Here is a 21,237-nt window from a genome sequence, read left to right on the forward strand (position 1 = left end):
ATTTTGTGTGTGTGCAAGACAATCTCTTCTCAAGTCCTCCATTGTTGGTGGTGTTGTGTGAAGCATTTGAGGCATCACATTTGGGGTGCTAGGCTCTTAAAGGCTTAAGGTTTCAAAGCTACAACAAAGGTAAGTCATCTAACTAGATTTTTGTAGTGTATATACTCCATATTATGCTAGTTAGGGCTTATTGGATTAGGTGTCTAAGCCCATAACTATAATTGGTATGTACTTGACCCGAGAGTAGCATGGTCCATTTGGGTTGCATATCATCAGGTCAATTTGTTGGGATGTACTTTTGAGAAGGGGTTATTTATGTTTTATTAATATATTATAAGTTCTAATATATTAATATGAAATCACATGATTTAATTAGTATTGATCAAGCATTAGTTTGGAATTAATTTAGTGATCAAAAGAGACTAATTAAATCAAGTGGGACTAATTGTGTAAATTAGTTATATTTATATGTTGGGCTTATGATCCATGTTGGACTAAGTTTATGTATGGACACATAAAGAGTTGGGCCACATGAACCATGGATCATAAACCCATGGGAATGGGTTAGGGTTAATACATGACCTTTGGAATTCCACATATAAATATATTACTCCATAATCGAAATCACTATCAAGGTTCTTGGAGTTCATATGGACGGTTTTGGTGTATGAATATTCTCTCTCAAAATGTCATCCTTTGTCCATAGTGTGTTGTGATTCCATTTGAGGCATCCACACTATTGGTGCTAAGTTCTTAAAGGCCAAAAGCTTCAAGGTTTTTCAAGCCACGAGAAAAGGTATGTTATCCTAACTAGTATTATATATTGTTTATGTCAATTGCACGCTAGTTATAGGCTTAATGCTTTGGAAACACCATTACATGTATAATTAGAGAAAAAATAGATCCAAAGCTTTTAAGGTTGTATGTGCACCATAGGAAGTTGTAGTATACAAAAACCCAACAGTGGTATCAAAGTCATGGGTTGTTTTTTAATATACTTGATGTTTTATAAGTTTTTAAAGCAAAAAAATATCGATTTTTCTGTCTTCTGCCCAGTGAACTCGCCGAGTCCACTGGGTGACTCGCCGAGTTGCTTGAATATTGTCTTGGACTCGTCAAGTGCATCAAGGGACTCGACAAGTTGGTAGTCCTGAATGTAGATTTCCAAGTTTTTTGGCCTGTTTTGGATTAGGATTATTACCACAAAATGTTTTTGTTCATAAAATTTGATTTTGATGCTATGGTAATGATTATTCTCATCCAAAAACAAGATAATTCTCAAAGTTTCAAGACTTGTATTAGTTTATATGATTAGGTTAATTTCTTAAAATTTGTTTGATATGAATTATCTTAATTTATGAGTTTGTTTTTTATTAATAGAAAGTTGTATGATGATAGTTATTGTTCAAAGTTTGATCTAAAATATTTTTTATATGAGTTTTGTAACTTGTCCTCAAGTTACATGAAAAGTCTCATTCAAGAATTTTAAAACTCATAAAGTTCCATAGGTTATGAAAATGAAGAGTCTTATTTTCTTAAATGATTTTAAAGTCTTCCATAACTTGCCCACAAGTTTTGGAATTTGTAAAGTCACACCTTAATACTTTAATTCCAAACTCTAGAATTTTAAAAGTTTAAATTTCAACCCTTATACTATTATAATATTATAAGTTTAATAATATATATATATATATATATATATATATATATATATATATATATATGTGTGTGTGTGTGTGTGTGTATGTATGTATGTATAAGAAAAGGTCAGTCTTACCGTTAGTAGGCCTCATTCACGAAGTCGCTCTATAAGGGGTGTATAAGGTTATTGCCTATAAAATGGCGGTTTAATGGGTGTCTACTCTCACTCACCGCTTCCTTGACTGGTGGAGGGTCGTTAGCCGAACGAGTTTCACAGGACATTTAAATTCTCATTAAAAGTATAATGAAATACTAAGTAACTAAACACTTATAAATTCCCAATCTTAGTTACTTAGGAAAATGTGAATATTGTGCTAACCCATGAAATTGCACTTTGGACCTTGTTAAGTCGTTAGTGGAGCGTATGTGGTTAACCGGCACACTAACCTAGGACTGGCAGTGTGTGGCAAACGGTAACAAGATGTTAATCATAAATCAATGGAGCGTGTGTGGTTAACCGACACATTGATTGGGTGGTTGTAACATTGGGCGTACCAAGCTAGTTTGCATGGTTATTCACACCTTGTTTCTGATCCTCGGCATCCCAGTCACAAACTTGAAGGGCACAATCAAGATTTAAACATGCCATTGAACTGTTCAATGAATCTCAAAGGATCTAGGAGTTTCAATCCATTTAAAACTTAATAATCAATTTCATTTTTTGTGGTGGAAATTGTAAGTCCCCAATCTGCTTGTGTATCAATCAGATCCGTTTGATGGTGCGGAATCCCAATCAAACGGATGATGTCAGATCAAATAGAAGAGAGGGAGAAGAAGAATAATATGAATCTCAATGTATTAATGAATAGAATGATGATCCTTTACATGAGATTCACACACACTAACACACACTTGTTCTTCTCTCTAGTTTCTCTCTCTAGAACACCTTCAAATGCACACACTTAAGCTCCTCTAGTGTTCATCCTTCACATGCACTCCTCACCCTATATATATATATATATATATATATATATATATATATATATATATATATATATATATATATATATATATATATATATATATGGACCTAAGGCCAAGCCCAAAATACAAATAATCCAATACTCGGTCCAAGCTACAATTAATCCTATACTATTTTTGGCCCAAATAATAAAAACAATAAATGCTTAGAAAAGCAAAGTATAAACCATATTTTTGACCCAACAATCTCCCCCTTGGTTTATAGCTTTCTTTTCTTTTCTTAAATGACCCAACAAGCTCCCCCTAAAAAGTAGCTGGCTTTTCTTGTTAATCTTCAGTGGGAGCTTTGGCTTCAACTTTAATCTTCAAATTCTTCACAACTTCAAGATGAACTTGATGAATCTTCAATGAATGACTTCATCTTAAGCAGTTGGGCTTTTCTTCAGAACTTGACATTGAACACACATTGGGTGAGGAGGCTTTTTGTACTGATTCTTGAAAGATAATGATTTCAGTTTGAGAATCTTCAGAGAGAACATCAGAGAGAACTAATCTTCAGGATCACTTCAGCAGGTTCAAGATAGCAACAGACTGATTGAGGAGGCTTCAATGCAATCCGTCACATAATCTTCAATTTCAGCTTCACCTTGCTTCTGGGGTTGAAAGATTGAATGTCGAAAGAATAATCTTCATTTCTTGCTCCTTCGAATGAGAATTCTTCGATGATCACGGATCCTTGGCTTAGAAATCTTCGACACACACTCCATGAGTTTCATCTTCACCTGAATTCACTTTTCAAGACAAAACAAAACTAAAAGAAAACTTAGCACACAAATTAAAATAGAAACAAAAATATTTTTGGATTTTTCATATTTTCAGAAAAAGAAATAAAACAGAAATAACACTATTTTTTTGGATTTTTAATTTTTTGATTTTTGTTTGGTTTTTAAAATTTTTAATTCTCCCCTAATATTTAAATTAGAAGAAACTATGAACAAATTTAACAAAAATAAAATGATATCTAACTTTAAGAGTGATTTGGGATCAAACTTTCTAGACAGCCTTTATCCGTTTATCAGTACCTCTCCCTTCATGAATAGATCTTGTCAATCGCCGGTATTATGGTCCACTTAAACACGAGAGATTGTGACAAAATTAGGACATACTATAAGTGACAAGACAATGTGATCCTAAGTTCCTAGATAATATTCCTTAAGGACCATTCAGCTGACGACGACCAAAGATATTGTTGTCCACCTAAATTGAGCAGCGAGATCTACAGACAACCTAGTGATTGTTCAATTTTAAATGTACTAGAACATGTTTCCCGCTTCCTGACATACCCCAATAATAAGGAACTTCCAAAGTACTCCTTACTTTAGGTGAGCAGACAATTATTATGAAAGAAGTCAGATTTAGAGTGCATATGCTACACACCCAGGTCGGATCTCTTCCAATCTCGCAGAGGGTGAAACATATGACTAACCAGATTTAGAGGGATTGAGAAGTACAATGGTGCATATGTTGTGTACCAGGTCGGATGTATTTCAATCACGCAAAGGAGACAACATATGACTAACATACAGGAAGAATTGCATAGATAGAAGATGCAGAGAAATAGAATTGCATATGTTGCAGTCCAGGTCGGATGTATTTCAATCACGCAGAAGAGGCAACATATGACTAACAGAAAGAAAGCAAGAAAATAATTTCCTACAGACCTACTTTATCGGAATTCCCCAGTCGCCCCATCAATACCGGAATTAAGGACAAAGTCTGTACATCGAGGAAGAGTTAAACCATGGTTCTAGATACAGATTATTATAGTGTGACCGGTGGATTATCATATATATCTCCCTGCTCAACCTATCTAAGAGTCGTATTGTCAGGCTAAACGGATCTAACTAGGTCAAGATTTGTCAAGTCTATGAATTCCTTAAGTTCAACTCTGCCTAGTCAAGTCCTTTTAGAATCTTTCGTGCCTACCAGCGCATCGAACATAGAGCCTAGACAATTCAGATTCAGTCCCTTACACAGATTCAGATTGCCTGTTATCACATGATTATATGACTTCCCAAAACATCTCACTCAAGCACATTCCATAACCAACATATTTTTTTGATTTTCTGATTTTCTAATGTTTTTGGATTTTTTAAAATTTTAAAATTTTTGTTTTGTTTTTATTTCTCCCCCTAAATTTGTGCATAGGAGAGAAACGAAAGTAAATACACAAATTTAGACTATCCTAAAACAAAAATTAGTCTTTAAAGCGAATCAGCTTAAGAAAAACTCAGGTGTATAGAGAGGAAAACTCAAACCGTAAGTCACCGATTGAATTTGCATCCAGAAGGTCTAAGAACATCACGCGTCATCTCAGAACAGATCCGAAAATTCTTCATGTCATTAAGCACTAACCCCGTTTGTGATCTCTTCCTTTCTTCCTTTCCCGCAAAGGACACATACTCCCAAACAATGTTCTGAGTGTTGTACAGTTGAGAGATGTCTCCTATCATGTGCCAGGAACAGCCACTACCAACAAACCGAAGTCTGATGATATGCCTCCATAGCTGCTCCGACACAGAGCGGGATCAGTTGGTCTTTGGAACCCAGTCCATTTTGAAACTTGGTCGACCTTTGTCATCCTTGCACGGAACATTCTCCCACGACATGTCCTGTTTATCACAAACAGAAGATGAAGAAACGTTAGAAGCATTAGTAGATTTGGGAGATTGAACCTTTGGTACCCATCTGTAGTTGGGTTTAACCCATTTCTTTTTCGATCCGATGGGTGGCTCAGTACTTGCTTTTGATCTTGATGTCGGCCGTTGAGATGACTTTGATTTTGGCTTCACGGGAGCATCTCTTGGATTTGGCTTCTTGGCCGGCATTCCCTTATTTCCCTTGGGATTCAGATTCTTGGCCTTGTAGGTTTGATTCTTGGCCTTCTGCGCGTTCCAGTCACCATGGTCTGAACGTGACCTTGAGGGGGTTCTTTTGAAGTATCTCCCTCTTGGCGCGTTCTGCCAGCCTTGTGCATAGTACGGAACATATGCGCGATTAGGACAATTTCGGGCAATGTGACCAGGTGTTCCACAGTGAAAACATGTCTTTTTCTTCACTATGAAGTTGTTTCTTCCTGCCCCTGGTGGCGTGTCTTTGCCTTGTTTCTTATTGTTCACACAAGCATAATTGCAGGAGGCACTCTGTTTCACTAGAATTGGTGGTATGTATTTCTCAACAGCAGGTTGATCAGAAGCAGTTGAGTTCGAAGCAACAGATTCAGAGCTCAAGGAGATGTTGGTTTGTTCAGTGGTGTTCTCCTTGTTCTCATCTTCTGCTACTTTACCTGCATATGAAGTAGATGTGCTAGAAACAGGAACATCAGTATTTTCAAACAAATAATCAAATATGTCAAAAAAATTTAACTCAACATGATCTGATGCAAAAGCATCAAAGGCATCACAAGATGTATCATCAACTTTAATATCAGAAATAGAAGGTTGTTCATTGGAAACAGAAACATCAGGTTCAGGCTCAGTTTTGTTATCAGAAACAGATCCTTCAACTTTGTGCTTTGACTGATCTAAGGATTGATCTGCAGGGGAAGTAGAAACGTTAGTATTTTCAACATTAATAAATCCTCCTGAAACAAAACCAGATGGCTTGCCATAAACCATAAATCGTTCGTTGGCAATCTCATCCTTGGATAGGGGTTGATACTGATATGTATGATTATAAGGAGGAGGTACATTATCATATCCTAAACCCTTTTGTTGGTTTCGTTTGAACTGCATGCAGTGATCAATCATGTTGGCAACTACCTCGCTTGATCCATCAAATTTTCTAAAATCAAAATTTGCAGTTTCAAATTGTCTTTTTAATGTATCAAGCTCGGTAATTAGCTCATCATTTTGTCTTTTAACATAATCATAAAGCTCACATTTTTCACTGTATTCTGTCTGAATTCTTTTAAAGTCCTTAATTTTTGTTTCTAACTGGGCCTTTAGGGGTTTCTGTCCTTTTTTAAGTTGATATCCTTCATATCTCAGTTCCTCAACTTCTCTTTTTAATAAATCAATTTGTTCCCGAAGAAATTTAATCGTAGTTTCATAAGATGGAGTACATAAAACTTTATTGACTGGAACGTTTGAAGAACTCATTGTTTTTTTTTTAAATTTGCCCTTTGACTAAAAACTCAAAACTCAACCTCAAAAGTCAAATTTGAAAAGTCAAACTCAAAAGTCAAACTTAAAAGTCAAACCGAAAAGCTAAATTTGAAAATTTAAAAGTCAAACGAGAAAGTCAAAGTTTAAAGTCAAAGGTCAAACTTTAAAGTAAAAAGTCAAAAATAAAAGTCAAAAATTAAAAATTAAAATTTTTGGTTGAAATTGGAATTTAAAATGAAAAGAAATTGAATTTTGTGGTTAAAAGTGACAAAAATTCGAAACTGGATGCGACAGGGAGTGGTTTTGAATAAAAATCAGAAGGATTGTAACAAGGTGATTGGTAGATCAACTGGTAAGGCGCAGATGTTGATGAATCAGAGGTCCCGAGTACGAACCCCGGCACCCCCGAAATCCGTTTCAATTTTTGAAGTCCGAAGGCGAGGCTGCTGCGATGCGAGGGTGCTGCTGCGATGCGAGATGTGAGTCCGTAGTGCGATGACGCGATGCGAGGCTTGCTGCTGTTGAGCCGGCTACCCTAGCCGTTCACCGAGCCGAATTCCGAGCCGAGGCCGCAAACTCCGGCGACCGTAAACCCCCGACCGTAAACTCCGGCGACCGTAAACACGTTTACGGCCGTAAACTCCGGAAAACCTTAGCCGCCGCCGCCGACCGTAAACCCTTCAAAGACCGTAAACTCTTCGCAGATTACGTGAAAAACAACGTTTTTCACCTCTTTTTAATCCAAAACTCGATCAAAAACTTGTTTTTATCAAAAACGCGAAGAACAAACCCCCCCTAATTTTCAGAGATCTATCCAAAAAAACAGAAATTTTTCAAAAATAAGATCAAATATGCTCCAGATCTGACAAAAATGACTTATACAATCCAAGCTCTGATACCAATTGTAAGTCCCCAATCTGCTTGTGTATCAATCAGATCCGTTTGATGGTGCGGAATCCCAATCAAACGGATGATGTCAGATCAAATAGAAGAGAGGGAGAAGAAGAATAATATGAATCCCAATGTATTAATGAATAGAATGATAATCCTTTACATGAGATTCACACACACTAACACACACTTGTTCTTCTCTCTAGTTTCTCTCTCTAGAACACCTTCAACTGCACACACTTAAGCTCCTCTAGTGTTCATCCTTCACATGCACTCCTCACCCTATATATATATGGACCTAAGGCCAAGCCCAAAATACAAATAATCCAATGCTCGGTCCAAGCTACAATTAATCCTATACTATTTTTGGCCCAAATAATAAAAACAATAAATGCTTAGAAAAGCAAAGTATAAACCATATTTTTGACCCAACAGAAATTGGTAAATCGTCATTTACCTACCTTCAAATATTTTGTAGCTTGGATTATGGCATTCCTCTTCCAAGTTATAAAATATTATGTTGGTTCCTAGCCTTAATATTTCATATTGGGTGTTATATTAAGGGCTTAAATCAACTAAACTTGAATTTCACCCTCATAGATGTCTAGTTATGACAACTATGGTCTTCCTTATCCTTTTGGATAAAACTTTCCTAATGAAGATGATATCCCAAATGGCAATCAAGGTGATAGATTAATCCCTTTGTTGTGCATTAATGGGACTGGAAATCATACTTCACTTCCTCCACCTCCTCCAATTATTCTCCCTAACCCACAAGTTCTTGAAAAGTTCAAGGTCACTCAATCCCTATTGGCAAGTAGTGTCTATATGTACTCACATCTTGGAGATGAAGTCTCATATTGACAAGCTGGGAGAGTTGGGTGTCGAAGTCTCAAGGACGTTGACTGTTGACTGGGTTCTTCAATCACTTTCTGAGTCATATAGTGAGTTCTTTAAAGGACTACTATGTGACAGACCACGACATGACCCTTATCGATCTTACATATTTTCTTGTTGTTGTTGAATCAGCAATGATTTGGAGCACTGGTAAAGCAAATTTGATTGGAATATCTGCTTCCCAAACTTACATGGACATTGACAGTGGAAACATCGAAAGTCCAGAAAAGTCTTCTCTTCCCAATGGAAAGGGATCAGCCATAGTCAACCCGGTTGACCAAATGGTAAAGAGAAGGGCTAAGTCTGAGATTGTCCCATGTACCATTTCAAAGAGTCTATATGTTTCTATTCCCAAGAGAAAGGGGCATTGGTTGCGAAGCTTCCATATTTACCTGAAAAATTACAAGAATGGTAAAGTCAGAACTTTTGACTCTACTTTAGGTAAAATCCTCTGTCTAACTCTATTAAGTTCCATATTTGGAGATTTTTAATACATGATGTAATGTAATTACATTTTGATGTTTTGAAGAATCGAAGAAATGAAAGGAAGCTTAAAGGAAGAGTATGTTGAGTCTGACCGCGAAGAGATGGATTCCAATCGCATTGTTCGATGATCAGATTTATGAGCTGCTGCTTAAGAGTTAAGATAGATTGCCTAGGAATAGATAACAACATATTTTCACTTGTATTTGCATTGTAAGGATAAGTTTTCCGCAATTTTTATAAATAAAGAAAATTTTTGAAATTTATCTTATTTTTAAAATTACCTTACAATGGAATATGTGAAAAATTGTTGCTTGTATGTTTCCATTGATAACAATATTGGAAAATGGATTTGATTCTTTCATTTGTGGTAGTGTCATAATTTACCAAATAAAGAAAGATTCTCATCACCCAAGTTTCAGTTGGATAGAAACTTGGAATCATGCAACCTGTATTGTATGATGAATGAGAATTTTCATCTTTGGTAAATTAAGACTAATTCCTTGTTCACATGTATATTTGAGTCAAGTGAAGGACTAGGGGATCGGGTACACTGGGTGTGCGCTGATCAAGACCCACCACAAAGGTCGATAAGACTATTCGTCATGATTTACTAAAGTTTAGTAAACATGGTTATGCTTACAAGTTTAAGTATAATTCTAGAACATTGGAAAAGTTTCAATGTATGGCAGGATGAATAAGAAGAATCAAATTAGGCAGAAAGATAAAAGTTTCTCTAATCTGAAAAGATGGGAGAGTACTTCAGTATCATGTTTTATGATCATCTTAATGATTATGAAAAACCATATCACAACTGATCCTCTAAGGACATCTTAGTGCAATTGTTCGACTATGAAGAGGAATCGTGAATTGTTGAAATGGTTAAATCAAAAGATGAATCATACTTCGTTCCAAAATTGAGTCTTAGAGTAATACTCCAAGATCGAGCCTTGAGTGACATAATGTTAAGAAGGTTTAAAACACTTATCAAATGTAGAGTAAAATGTTTTCTGCTCTTGTACATTTGAAATTGGTGAGTTGTGATGTTTTAGATAAAACAAAGACCAACTAAGGCCAATTGTGTGAAGTGTTTGTCTTGATAAGAATCCACACTAACTCTTGAATATTTGCTTTGTCAAGGAATGGTTCTTGACAAGAGAATCTTATATGTCAAGAGGTCAGTGGGAGTCTTAAAGATCTTGAAAAGTTTAGAAAAAACTAATCAAGGGTATTGTTTATCACTAGCACATTACTTGAGGTTTATAGCCTATCGTGTTGAAATATTCTTGTTTTTGTGCCCATTCCAGTTAAAGTTTACTATGCATGTGAGTTCTATGAGTTCTCAGTTGTTTGCATAACTACATCAAAGCAATGTTAGGCCCTTGTGCTGCCAGGTGGCAAGAAGTTAAGATTGAACGAGTTCAGTCCATCTGAGTTTGGATTTGTCACTAACCTCCTTTTGTGGTTATGTTTTTGACAAATTCACATGTTTAGGAACACATACACCATAAAATCTAAGTGTCATAAGGTTTCTCTTTGATTCATGAAAATGATGGTGAGGAAGCGCTTTCACTAAGTAGATTTTAAGGAGATAGAAATTGTGATATTTGCATTCTCAAATTCAATTATGGTTACGACATCCCTTTTCATAATTCGAATTGTGAGCAATGGAAAAGGTCTAAAAATTTGAGACTATGATTACGTCATCCATTTTCATAGTTCTAAAATTGTTTAGACACACATGTGAGCTATCTAAGGAAAGGTGTATGATTTTGGGAAGCTTAGATAAAGTCTTATCGAAGCATCTCGTATCAGAAACCTGAACTTTGGTAATGAAAGTCAATAAAGTATTGATTTCTATAAGTCCAATTGATTTCTGGTTACATGTCAAAGCTAGTGGAGCATAAGTGTTATGTTGAAAAGAAGATAATTATCATGTTAGTGGGAGCATGATTATTATGTTAAGTGTTGCAAGTTAGCAATGTTAATTATAGAAAACAAAAGTTTCAATTTGCTAAGTTGCAGGGTTTGAAAAGTTGTTTTACTATAATTAAGGGAGAGGAAATTATACTTCATTCTAATTCTAAAAGCTTAAATTGAGATTTTAATCAAATTTAGTCAAGTGTATATATGAATGTTATGTTGGAATGGTTCAACATAAGGAAATTCTATATATGGAAATATTAATTGCGTTCTCAATATTCGATTATGATTACGACATCCCTCTTCATAGTCCGAATTTTGAGAACATGGCTAATAGAAAAAATTATAGCAAAAGATTGGTCTAGGATCATGTCTTATGTGAGACATTATGAATCGTATCCCATATGCTTCGGGTATAGGATTGATTGCATATGCTATAATAATTCTATGTGTTTTGAATTTTCCAAATGCCTAGGGCATTAATAGGGAAAAAGGACCAGAACTATATATGACTAAAATGATTAAGCAATTGTCGTGGACAATCTGAGGCTTACCAAAGATTGGTTACTCATGGACAGTTGGAAGTATAGTGTTAAATTTTAGAAGGACCATATTGACATATTCTGGAAAGAGGCAACTCTTGTTCAGAAGTGATAGTTAAAATGGGCATATGGAAATGTTTCCATAGGTGGAAGTTATTCATTAAATATGTGTAAGATTAGAAAACGTAATGCAAGAAGGATGTTCAAAGGAATGTACTTTGAATGTGAGACTTCGTTTCCATGGAATTGCTCTCCATTGGAATACTTTGTAATGTCTGTAGCCAAGTCTTTCTGACTTTTGTGCATAGTCATTACAAGAGGATCATTGCATATAAGTTTAGAATCTAATAGATTGGCAAAGAATCTTGTATTCTTACATTTGTGATAAGGATTTGGAATTGTGAAATGAGCATCATTGAAATCTTTTCAATTGATCTATTCCACAAAGAAAGGACTATAGGTAAACATAGTGTGCATGCTTGTAGCATGGGAAAACTATTGTTTTAGTTCAAGTATTAAGTTGATTATTTGAAACATTATACAATGAATAATGAGTAATCAATATGACTCAAAAGTTTGGGGGCCATATAGGATTAGTATTATTCTTGTGTTCCACTTTGCATGTTTTGACTTCCCGAATAACTAGGTTATTCAAACCGTCCACAGTCGATCATACTTTGTAAGTAGGTATTGAGGCAAGACTGTCATGAATGGGTCTGTACTATGTCTAGATGTTTTAGACATAGTTGCAGTATTCATGAGTGCTCCTAGAATAAGATTCGAGTATTGGATTAAACCCACGCTCATTTGAATCACTTCATGGCTTTTATCACGAGCGATCATGAGACGATAATATCTTGTATTCTTCAAATGGAGACGTGTGAGTTGTAGTTGCGAGTCGGTTACACATTGACATATGTAAACGCACCAGTAACTTGGATGTTATAAAACATATTGTTGTGTGTAATTTGATGAGTGAGTACAAGCAAGCATTTGGGTCGAAGTTTATCCATTCCTTTTACCCCATGTGGAAAAAAGCGATATATGTGGGCCCCTCGATGATTTAGTGATGACAACCCTAAGTGCTCGGCCAGGCCTGGACTGATTTGATTTGTTCAATTAGTCGGTCGTCATAAATCAGAAATCGGGAAACAATAGATGGACAGAGAGAATAATTATAATCCATGTCTCAGTCCATATGATATCTAGAATGGAGGAATATATGATCCCTTATCTAATGGACGCGTCATTTACTAGGTCAGAGTTCGACAGCGGCTTTTAAGAGCTACGATTGCTAGTCGAGATTTTGGAGTCGTACTTGAAATAATAGTTATTAGACTTATCCAAGTGGGAGACTGTTGGATTAGGTGTCTAAGCCCATAACTATAATTGGTATGTACTTGACCTGAGAGTAGCATGGTCCATTTGGGTTGCATATCATCAGGACAATTTGTTAGGATGGACTTTTGAGTAGAGGTTATTTATGGTTTATTAATATATTATAAGTTCTAATATATTAATATGAAATCATATGATTTAATTATTATTGATCAAGAATTAGTTTGGAATTAATTTAGTGATCAAAAGAGACTAATTAAATCAATGGGGACTAATTGCGTAAATTAGTTATATTTATATGTTGGGCTTATGATCCATCTTGGACTAAGTTTATGTATGGACACATAAAGAGTTGGGCCACATGAACCATGGATCATAAACCCATGGGTATGGGTTAGGGTCAACCCATGACCTTTGGAATTCCACATATAAATATATTACTCCATAGCCAAAATCACTATCAAGGTTCTTGGAGTTCATATGGACGGTTTTGGTGTATGAAGATTCTCTCTCAGAATGTCATCCTTTGTCCATGGTGTGTTGTGATTCCATTTGAGGCATCCACACTATTGGTGCTAAGTTCTTAAAGGCCAAAAGCTTCAAGGTTTTTGAAGCCACAAGAAAAGGTATGTCATCCTAACTAGTATTATATATTGTTTATGTCAATTGCATGATAGTTATAGGCTTAATGCTTTGGAAACACCATTACATGTATAATTAGAGAAAACATAGATCCAAAGCTTTTAGGGTTGTATGTGCACCATAGGATGTTGTAGTATACAAAAACCGAACAGGATGATGCCTTGGAAAAATGAAAGTTTTCATGTATAATAGAGAAAACATAGATCCAAGGTATCTAGGGTTGCATGTACACCATAGGAGTGTTAGAATGCTCAAACCCCTTCAAGTTCGTCGTTGCCGACGAACGAGGTTGAATTAAGACTCTTAACAAAGTTTTAGAGACATCTAAGCAACGAACATGTTGTAAAACTTTTCCTATATGATCTGGAGGTGGTTCCACCTCCAGTGAAGATTTGTGGTTTATCTTCTACATGGTTTATCTTCACAAGGTTCATGGTTTAAACCTATATGGATACCAATGAATTGGTCTCTTCTTGTTTGTCCTTGTTAAACTAGGGTTTAATCTTCATGACACCGAAGTGACATCATTTTTCTGAGTGAAAGTAACCTTTTCATGTTGGAAATTTTAATGGAAAAAACAAGTTGGATAGTTTCCATTATCCCACATTGGTGGAGGAAGAAACATTAGTGGGTTTATAATGTTTTTCTCTTGATAAACCTTCAAAGGTTGTTAGTGGATCAAAGGATGGGCCAATCCCACACACACATGCCTAGCCTATCCTAACTCTAGCTGACGTTGCGAGTGTACGAAATGGAGTATTTAGGCGTGCTTGGCACTTCACATGACACATCGGTCACTCGGAGTTGAGGAGCTTTTATTTTTAGCAGGTTAGGGATCGGTCGAGTCGAACTGAATCTGATTCGTTGGTAATATTTTGGAAGGCGTAGAAGATGACTTTCTTGGACAGCAAGGCGTTTCCCTAGGCTTTCTAGGGGCCGGTCTATGAGGGTTTTTTGCTACCTTCTAGTGTTTCGAAACCTATAAACATAGCTCTCTAAGAGTCGTATTCTCTGCTCGAATATTAACATCTCTCTCTCTCTCTCTCTCTTTCTCTCTCTCTCTCTCTCATGGAGATTTCTTCCAGTTTTTAAGTATTCACTTTGCGTTTATCATTTTCCATTGTTGTTGGAAAATTGACATGTCTGCATTAAATCTTGTGGTTTTACTATGTTGCTTACAACCGATAGAAGCGAAGTAAAACCTTTTAAGGACATGAGTTACATTCGTGCAAGTATCTACAACTCGATCAACTATATAACATGTCGGTTTTACTTTATTGTTTCACATTTAAATTTGACCAATAACAGGACAGTGTGCTTCTACTACTTTCTTATAACTAGATCTGATCGCAAAGGATCAATATGATTTATGGATGAAACTGGAAACAATATTAATAACAATTGGATTTATTATTTTCGTGACATATAAATGTTTAATCATCTATCTTAATCTCTGGTTGTTGTCGAAAACATTTGGATATTTAATCATAAAATTTATTTGTCCATCTGTTTGTTTATTTATCCTAAATAGTTTGTGATTAGTTCATAATACTAATTATTGGATTGTTTAATATCAAGTCTGAAATTCATCAAGCAACAACAATACTGAATTGATCATTAAATAGATAAATATCAGCATCTTGAAAAAGACTACATGCATGTTATCTATGTAACAGCCCAAAAACAGTGATAAAAATTTTCATTGAAACTCTATAAAATCATTCATCAGTTGTTTCCAAACCCAGCACTTAATCATAATATTCAAAACATCAAAGTACAATTATTTAATTTGCGAAATCATGAGGGGAGGATGTTGTGCCATCACGTCGGGCCCTTCCTTTTCGAACCAGAAGTAGCTGAAACCATACATAAGAAAGTGAATGTTATGGGCAAAATCATAGTCTTTAAATCATTTCCTGTCATGGGCCAAATCATGGTCTTTTTTTGCAATGTCGAGGGTCAAATCTCGGTCTTACATACAAGTGCTAGGGGCCAAATCCTGGTCTTTCATACAATTCCTAAGGGCCAGATCCTGGTCTTTCATACAATTGCCATGTGCCAGATCCTAGTCTTTCATGCAAGTATCACATAGACAACTACGATTCTACATAATAAAGTAATGGGTTGGCATTGGTGCTTTTCGACCCATGGATCTAGTGAGGAGACTCACCTCACAGCCGGATGAAACTGAATAATATGTTGCTCCTGAAATCGCCTTTACCGGTCACCTTCATGAATAACAGTAACCCAAACTCAGACTAGATCTAAAAACTACCCAAAATACCCCTAGGTCAAACTTCAGGTCAAAGTCAAAATCAACCGAGTCAACTCGGCAAGTACGATGGGCGTACTCAACAGGTATGCGATTCGTACTACTCGTTTGACTAAAAACGAAAGGCTGACCACCTACCCTTTGGCACGCCCAGCGTACGCGGCTGCCAACCAACTCAACCCATTAAGTGCTTAATCCTTAAGAACCTTCGTCCAAAATCCTAATCCATACCCTAAAAGGTAATCTTAACCATAAATTTTCAAAATTTCTGGTTTTGCATAGCTATTAAGATCTTAATAACAAAATGCTAGCTTCGTGACCCATTAAGACAACCTTGATCATGCTTGAGAAGAAGGAAATGTCCAAAATCCCATTTTTATGACTTAACATACCCCTAAACATCTGAAAGGACAAATCAAACATCTTGGAGCATTCCATGCTCATAAAAGTCAAAGTCAACCGAGTCCACTCGGCGAGTATGATGGGCGTACTCAACAGGTACGCGAGGCGTACTATGCGTTTGACTAAAAACGAGGGGCTGGACACGTACCGTTTGGTACGCCCAGCATACGCGGCTACCAACCAACTCAACCCATTAAGTGCTTAATCCTTAAGAACCTTCGTCCAAAATCCAAATCCATACCCTAAAAGGTAATCTTAACCATAAAGTTTCCAACTTTATGGTTTTGCATAACTGTTAAGACCTTAATAACAAAACCCTAGCTTCTTGACCCATTAAGACAACCTAGATCATGCATGAGAAGAAACCAATGTCCAAAATCCCATTTTTTATGACTTAACACACCCCTAAACATCTAAAAGGACAAATCAAACGTCTTGGAGCATTCCATGCTCATAAAGGTCAAAACTTGGGACATAAAGGAACCAACCTTAAGCTAAAACTAGATGTAAAAGAAATTATCATCAAGTTTGGAGCTTTATACCTCCAGAAGGTGCACAAAGGAATGTAGATGTTGGATCCAAGGCCTTGAGTGAAACACCACAACCTCAAGGTTCTTCCTTCTTCTCCAAAAGCTCCAAAATGGAACCAAAAGGCTCTTCAAGCTTAACAAGGAACTCACAAACTTTAGGTTTTCGAAATGAGGAAGGAGGCTAAAGTTAAGAGGGAGTGTGAGGCCATAACGATGTTTATATAGGGTTCAAACCCTAAAAATTAGGGTTTGCACCCTGGTTACACGATGTTTATATAGGGTTCAAACCCTAAAAATTAGGGTTTGCACCCTGGTTACGTACGCCCAACATACTCATGCATGTCCAATAATTATGAAAATGCCATTGGGGACCAATTTTGAAAAAAAATCACAATCCAAGGATCAAAAGACAATACCTGAAAAATTAAGATGTTACAATCTATGTTATCTATTTGGTAAAAAAAAATCTATAAATTTGTAGCATCTTCTGTTTCTTTATTTTCATAACCATCAAGTATGAATGGGTCTCCAATTGTCTTTCCAAATTTTTTTCCTCCACGAGAGTGTTTACATTAAAAAAAAAATTATTGATAATTTAATTTTGTTTCCATTTTGACTCTATAAATAGACATGCTAATAGTGGACTCACCATACCCACTATTTTGTATTGTTCTTCAAAAACATTGATGCTCGTTTCTCTTTTAGTCGAACGACGACCTTGTCCTCTCCAGTAAAGAGAACGAGCATATAATTGGCGGTGGTAAAACCATGTTGTTTTGTTCCACCAAGTGACTTTTTATATTAATGAGGCATTAGATTTGGAAGAAGCAACTAATCATCTAAATTGTCGGTCATGCAATTTGCAACATGTGTAAAGACATGTTGCACATATAAAGAGTTGTTTTGTGGAAGAAAAACACCTACGATATACTATCTTTTCTTGTAATTTCATACTTTTTAAGGAAATTATGCTTCACATAGGAATATAGCAACATGAATGATAATCATGGAAATAAAGAGTAGCATAGGCAACATTGAAATGTAGGCGATTGCAAAGACTTCTCTGAATTCTAATTACTTTAGAATTGATAAAATAAATAAGAAAATGATTTTTTTATTTGATCTTTAAAATTAAGATAACTTTGGAATGCAAATTTTTAGGTTTATATTTAAAATATGATTCTTTTGGGATATTGTTCTAAAGTGAATCTCTTTTATGGAAGAAAGGAGTGTAAAGTATTGAGCAAATATGTAGTTGAAAGACATTTCCCAAAATTGTTCAAAACAAATGCAACATTTACGTAATAAATAAGGCAGGTTATGAAAATAGCAACACATTTATCCTTTTTTTAATAATAAACAATACACCCATGGGCAAAACTATCAAAACTTCTAATAACCGAAACTCAGATTGACTTATGAGAGATTTATCCTTATACAAGTAACTACCATTATAAAAAACTTAACAGCATGGCCACATGAATAGAGAAATAATATAATTTTCACATCATTTTTTTTCTTGAAGGTGTATATTTTCTTCTTTTGGTTAAATTATATACTAACTTTCATCAGTTTATTTGTTCTGTTAAATTTATCTTGGTGAGAAAGTTAAATGTATAAAGAGCCTCCTTCGATATAGATTTTAAGAATTTAGTTGTTTTGTATTTTCTATGTATTTTCTGGTGGAAGATCAATTCCAAGATTCCCATAGGAAAGGATAACACCACCTACCTATTGCAAGGTCTCATCAAAATTAGTCAAACTGTCACCAAAATAGGAATTAAATAAAAATAAATTCCAAGATAAGTTGAAGCGACCCAAAACAAAGTAAACAAAATATTATACATTCGGATTGAAGGTCTACGATTCAATTTCTTGATGCTTGATTTACCATCAAAACCTCAAAAACATAATAAAATTAAAAAAATAAATAAAAGACATATCTACCTACACTTAAACCAAATAAAAAAAATCCCAAGGTAAATTGACAAGGTAATTACAGGGAGGAAGTAGTACCTGCAATTTGATTATTGATTGTTGTGTACACTGATGCAATATATGGAGAGAATTAGGGTTAAAAAGGTAAAATCAAACTCCTAATTAGGACGACGAACATAACCCAAATAGAGCTCATGAACTCGAACAAATCAGAATTGAATTCTATAATAAATGGAAAACCAGAATAAATAGAAAGCACAAACCTGGAAAAAGACGACAATGCTCATTGATGTCATTTGAGGTTAGTGCTGGTGGTTGTATTGAAGGTTAGGGTTAGGATTTCAGACACAATAATGAGTAGGAAGATGTGATCCAATCTTTAAACACCCAAATACTGATTAAGAATCGTCTTTGCTTCGAGATGATAAGGTAATTGCTCGTCTACCTGATAAGGTAATTGCTTCGAGACGATGAGGACATCCACAATACCCACCACTAACCATTAGACCGTAAGGTGCGCCATTTAACGCATACCGCGGTAAGGTGCGGTATGTGGTAAACACCCTACCGAGTCCCAAAAAAAATAAGATGTGGTATGTGTGTTTCGTGGTATAGATTTGCCGCATGGAAAACGGAGAAGTAGCCGTTTCCAAAGGCTAGAATTTTGTATTTTTTTCTTTAAAAAACCACTATAAATACAACCTATCTATTTTATATTTTTTACATACAAACCACTTATTTTATATAACTTTTGAAACCTTTGTATTCCAAAAATGAATCCAAACAACCTTCAATTTACCGTTCATACCAAATCGCTTGCAAGTGTTCGGCCAATTGAGCAGTTGGTTTACCGACCACAAATGGACTCGTCTTTAATCTCGCCCCGACCCCAACAATTTTTTTATCAACAAATACCACAACAATTTTACACAATGAAACCTCTTAGCCCTACCACATTTAAAAAGAATCCCCGGTCCTCGAATACGTTCACTCATAGGAAGTCGAATTTGTCTGGGAAACTCAACCCGATCCCGAACCGGTAGCCGAGCCCTATCCTAAAATTGTTCGGGAAACCCAACCCGAATTATCCAACCCCAAAAAACATGGAAAAGCAAAAGCATCGGTTCAAACAGAGAAGATGTCTTGTCAACAATGGCAACCGGATGAAGATATGGTTTTAGCACAATCAAGGGTCAATATTTGAGAGTATTCCAAAAACGTAAAAGCGCAAAAAGATGACCATTTTTGGCGACGCATAAAGGGGCATTTTTTTAAGGTCATGGATTGTGGAGAGTACCGCACTAATGATCAGTGTACTACCAAGTTTCGCGAAATGACCAAATTTGTCACTAAGTTTAATGACATCGACAACAATTTGTTAACACAACAGAAAAGCGGATGTTCGGTCACATACTTGTTTAAATTTGATGATGCAAAATATATACATTATCGTTATAGTTTATGATATGCTAATTGAAGTTCATATGTCGAATACTAAAGAACATCCCCTGATGACTGAAAGACCCTGAAGACATTATCAACACCAAAGGCATGAAGACACCATCCACTAAAAACTAATCATTGTGTCCAGACGCTAATGGTTATACATTGTTGACACACTGATCAGGTGATACGCTAAACATTGATATGTTGATGGTACTATCTTCTAAAGTTGAAGCTAATCTCCCTGACGCTGATGTTGATGCGTTGATTAGCGTCTGATGTGTTGGTGCTTATATCTGAATCTGGAGAAGATCTGATCTGATCTATTCCTTATATACCAGATTAGTTTATATTTAGATTAGATACAATCCTTTGATTTAAGGGATTCACTAGAATAGATTAATATATATATATATATATATATATATATATATATATATATATATATATTCATGTATTAGGCTTAAACCCTAATTAGGTATTTGTAATGGCTTTGTTCCACTTTCTTTGTGCACTCGTTCTCATTGTGAGAACCTTTATTAATGAAAGATATATTTGTGATAATCATTTGTTCTGTCTTGTTTGTATCCGATTTACGAATCTACAAAGGGTTTGGGACCAACAAGTGGTATCAGAGCAGGCTAGAACATTTGTTCTAGGATCTGTTGAAGATTCAGAGTTTCATTCACTATTTAGAAACTCGAAAAACAGAAAGAGAAGAAGAAGAAGATATCTTATACAATCATCCAGATATGAAGTGTATTTCAGGCATTCAAAAGACAGAGTATTGTATGTTTTCTTATCTTTGGTATTATCTAACTGTATCAGGTATTTTTGGTCCTTATAATGTCTCTCAGATTAGAGAAGAATCTATAAGTGGGAGGATCAACAAAGATATAAATGTTCTTGATGAAGAAGAATACAAGGAAAGTTAAAAAAGTAAAAGGGCATTTGATGCATGTCCTTTATCATGTTTTCCTGAACTGATGTATGATCCACAAGTACCTCTATATTTGTTCTTCACTGCTGAATTGATCTGAAAGATAAAATCATCTATTAGAATCAAGAAGATATAGATGTGTTGAAGAAGAAACTGATAAAAAGGAGAAAGAGATTTTAGATCTAAAGGAAAAGATTAAAGAAAAAGG

The 21,237-nt window shown here is 35.5% G+C and overlaps 1 long non-coding RNA gene across 3 annotated transcripts; it reads right to left on the reverse strand.

The window, feature by feature from the left end:
• Positions 1-15,185: 15,185 nt before the first annotated feature.
• Positions 15,186-19,284, reverse strand: LOC145168791 (uncharacterized). 3 transcript variants are annotated; one of them, XR_013742106.1, is made up of 5 exons: positions 18,910-19,284; positions 18,725-18,754; positions 16,721-16,841; positions 15,675-15,732; positions 15,186-15,360 (listed from the first exon to the last, which is right to left on the reverse strand). It is a non-coding gene; the product is annotated as an uncharacterized LOC145168791 (long non-coding RNA). The 3 variants fall into 3 exon arrangements; XR_013742108.1 differs by lacking the exon at positions 18,725-18,754; XR_013742107.1 differs by lacking the exon at positions 15,675-15,732.
• Between the last annotated feature and the right edge of the window lie 1,953 nt (positions 19,285-21,237).

This window comes from Lactuca virosa, chromosome 4 (genome assembly GCF_052849685.1).
Source record: "Lactuca virosa cultivar CGN04683 chromosome 4, Lactuca_virosa_CGN04683_v6, whole genome shotgun sequence".
Taxonomy (NCBI): Eukaryota; Viridiplantae; Streptophyta; class Magnoliopsida; order Asterales; family Asteraceae; genus Lactuca; species Lactuca virosa.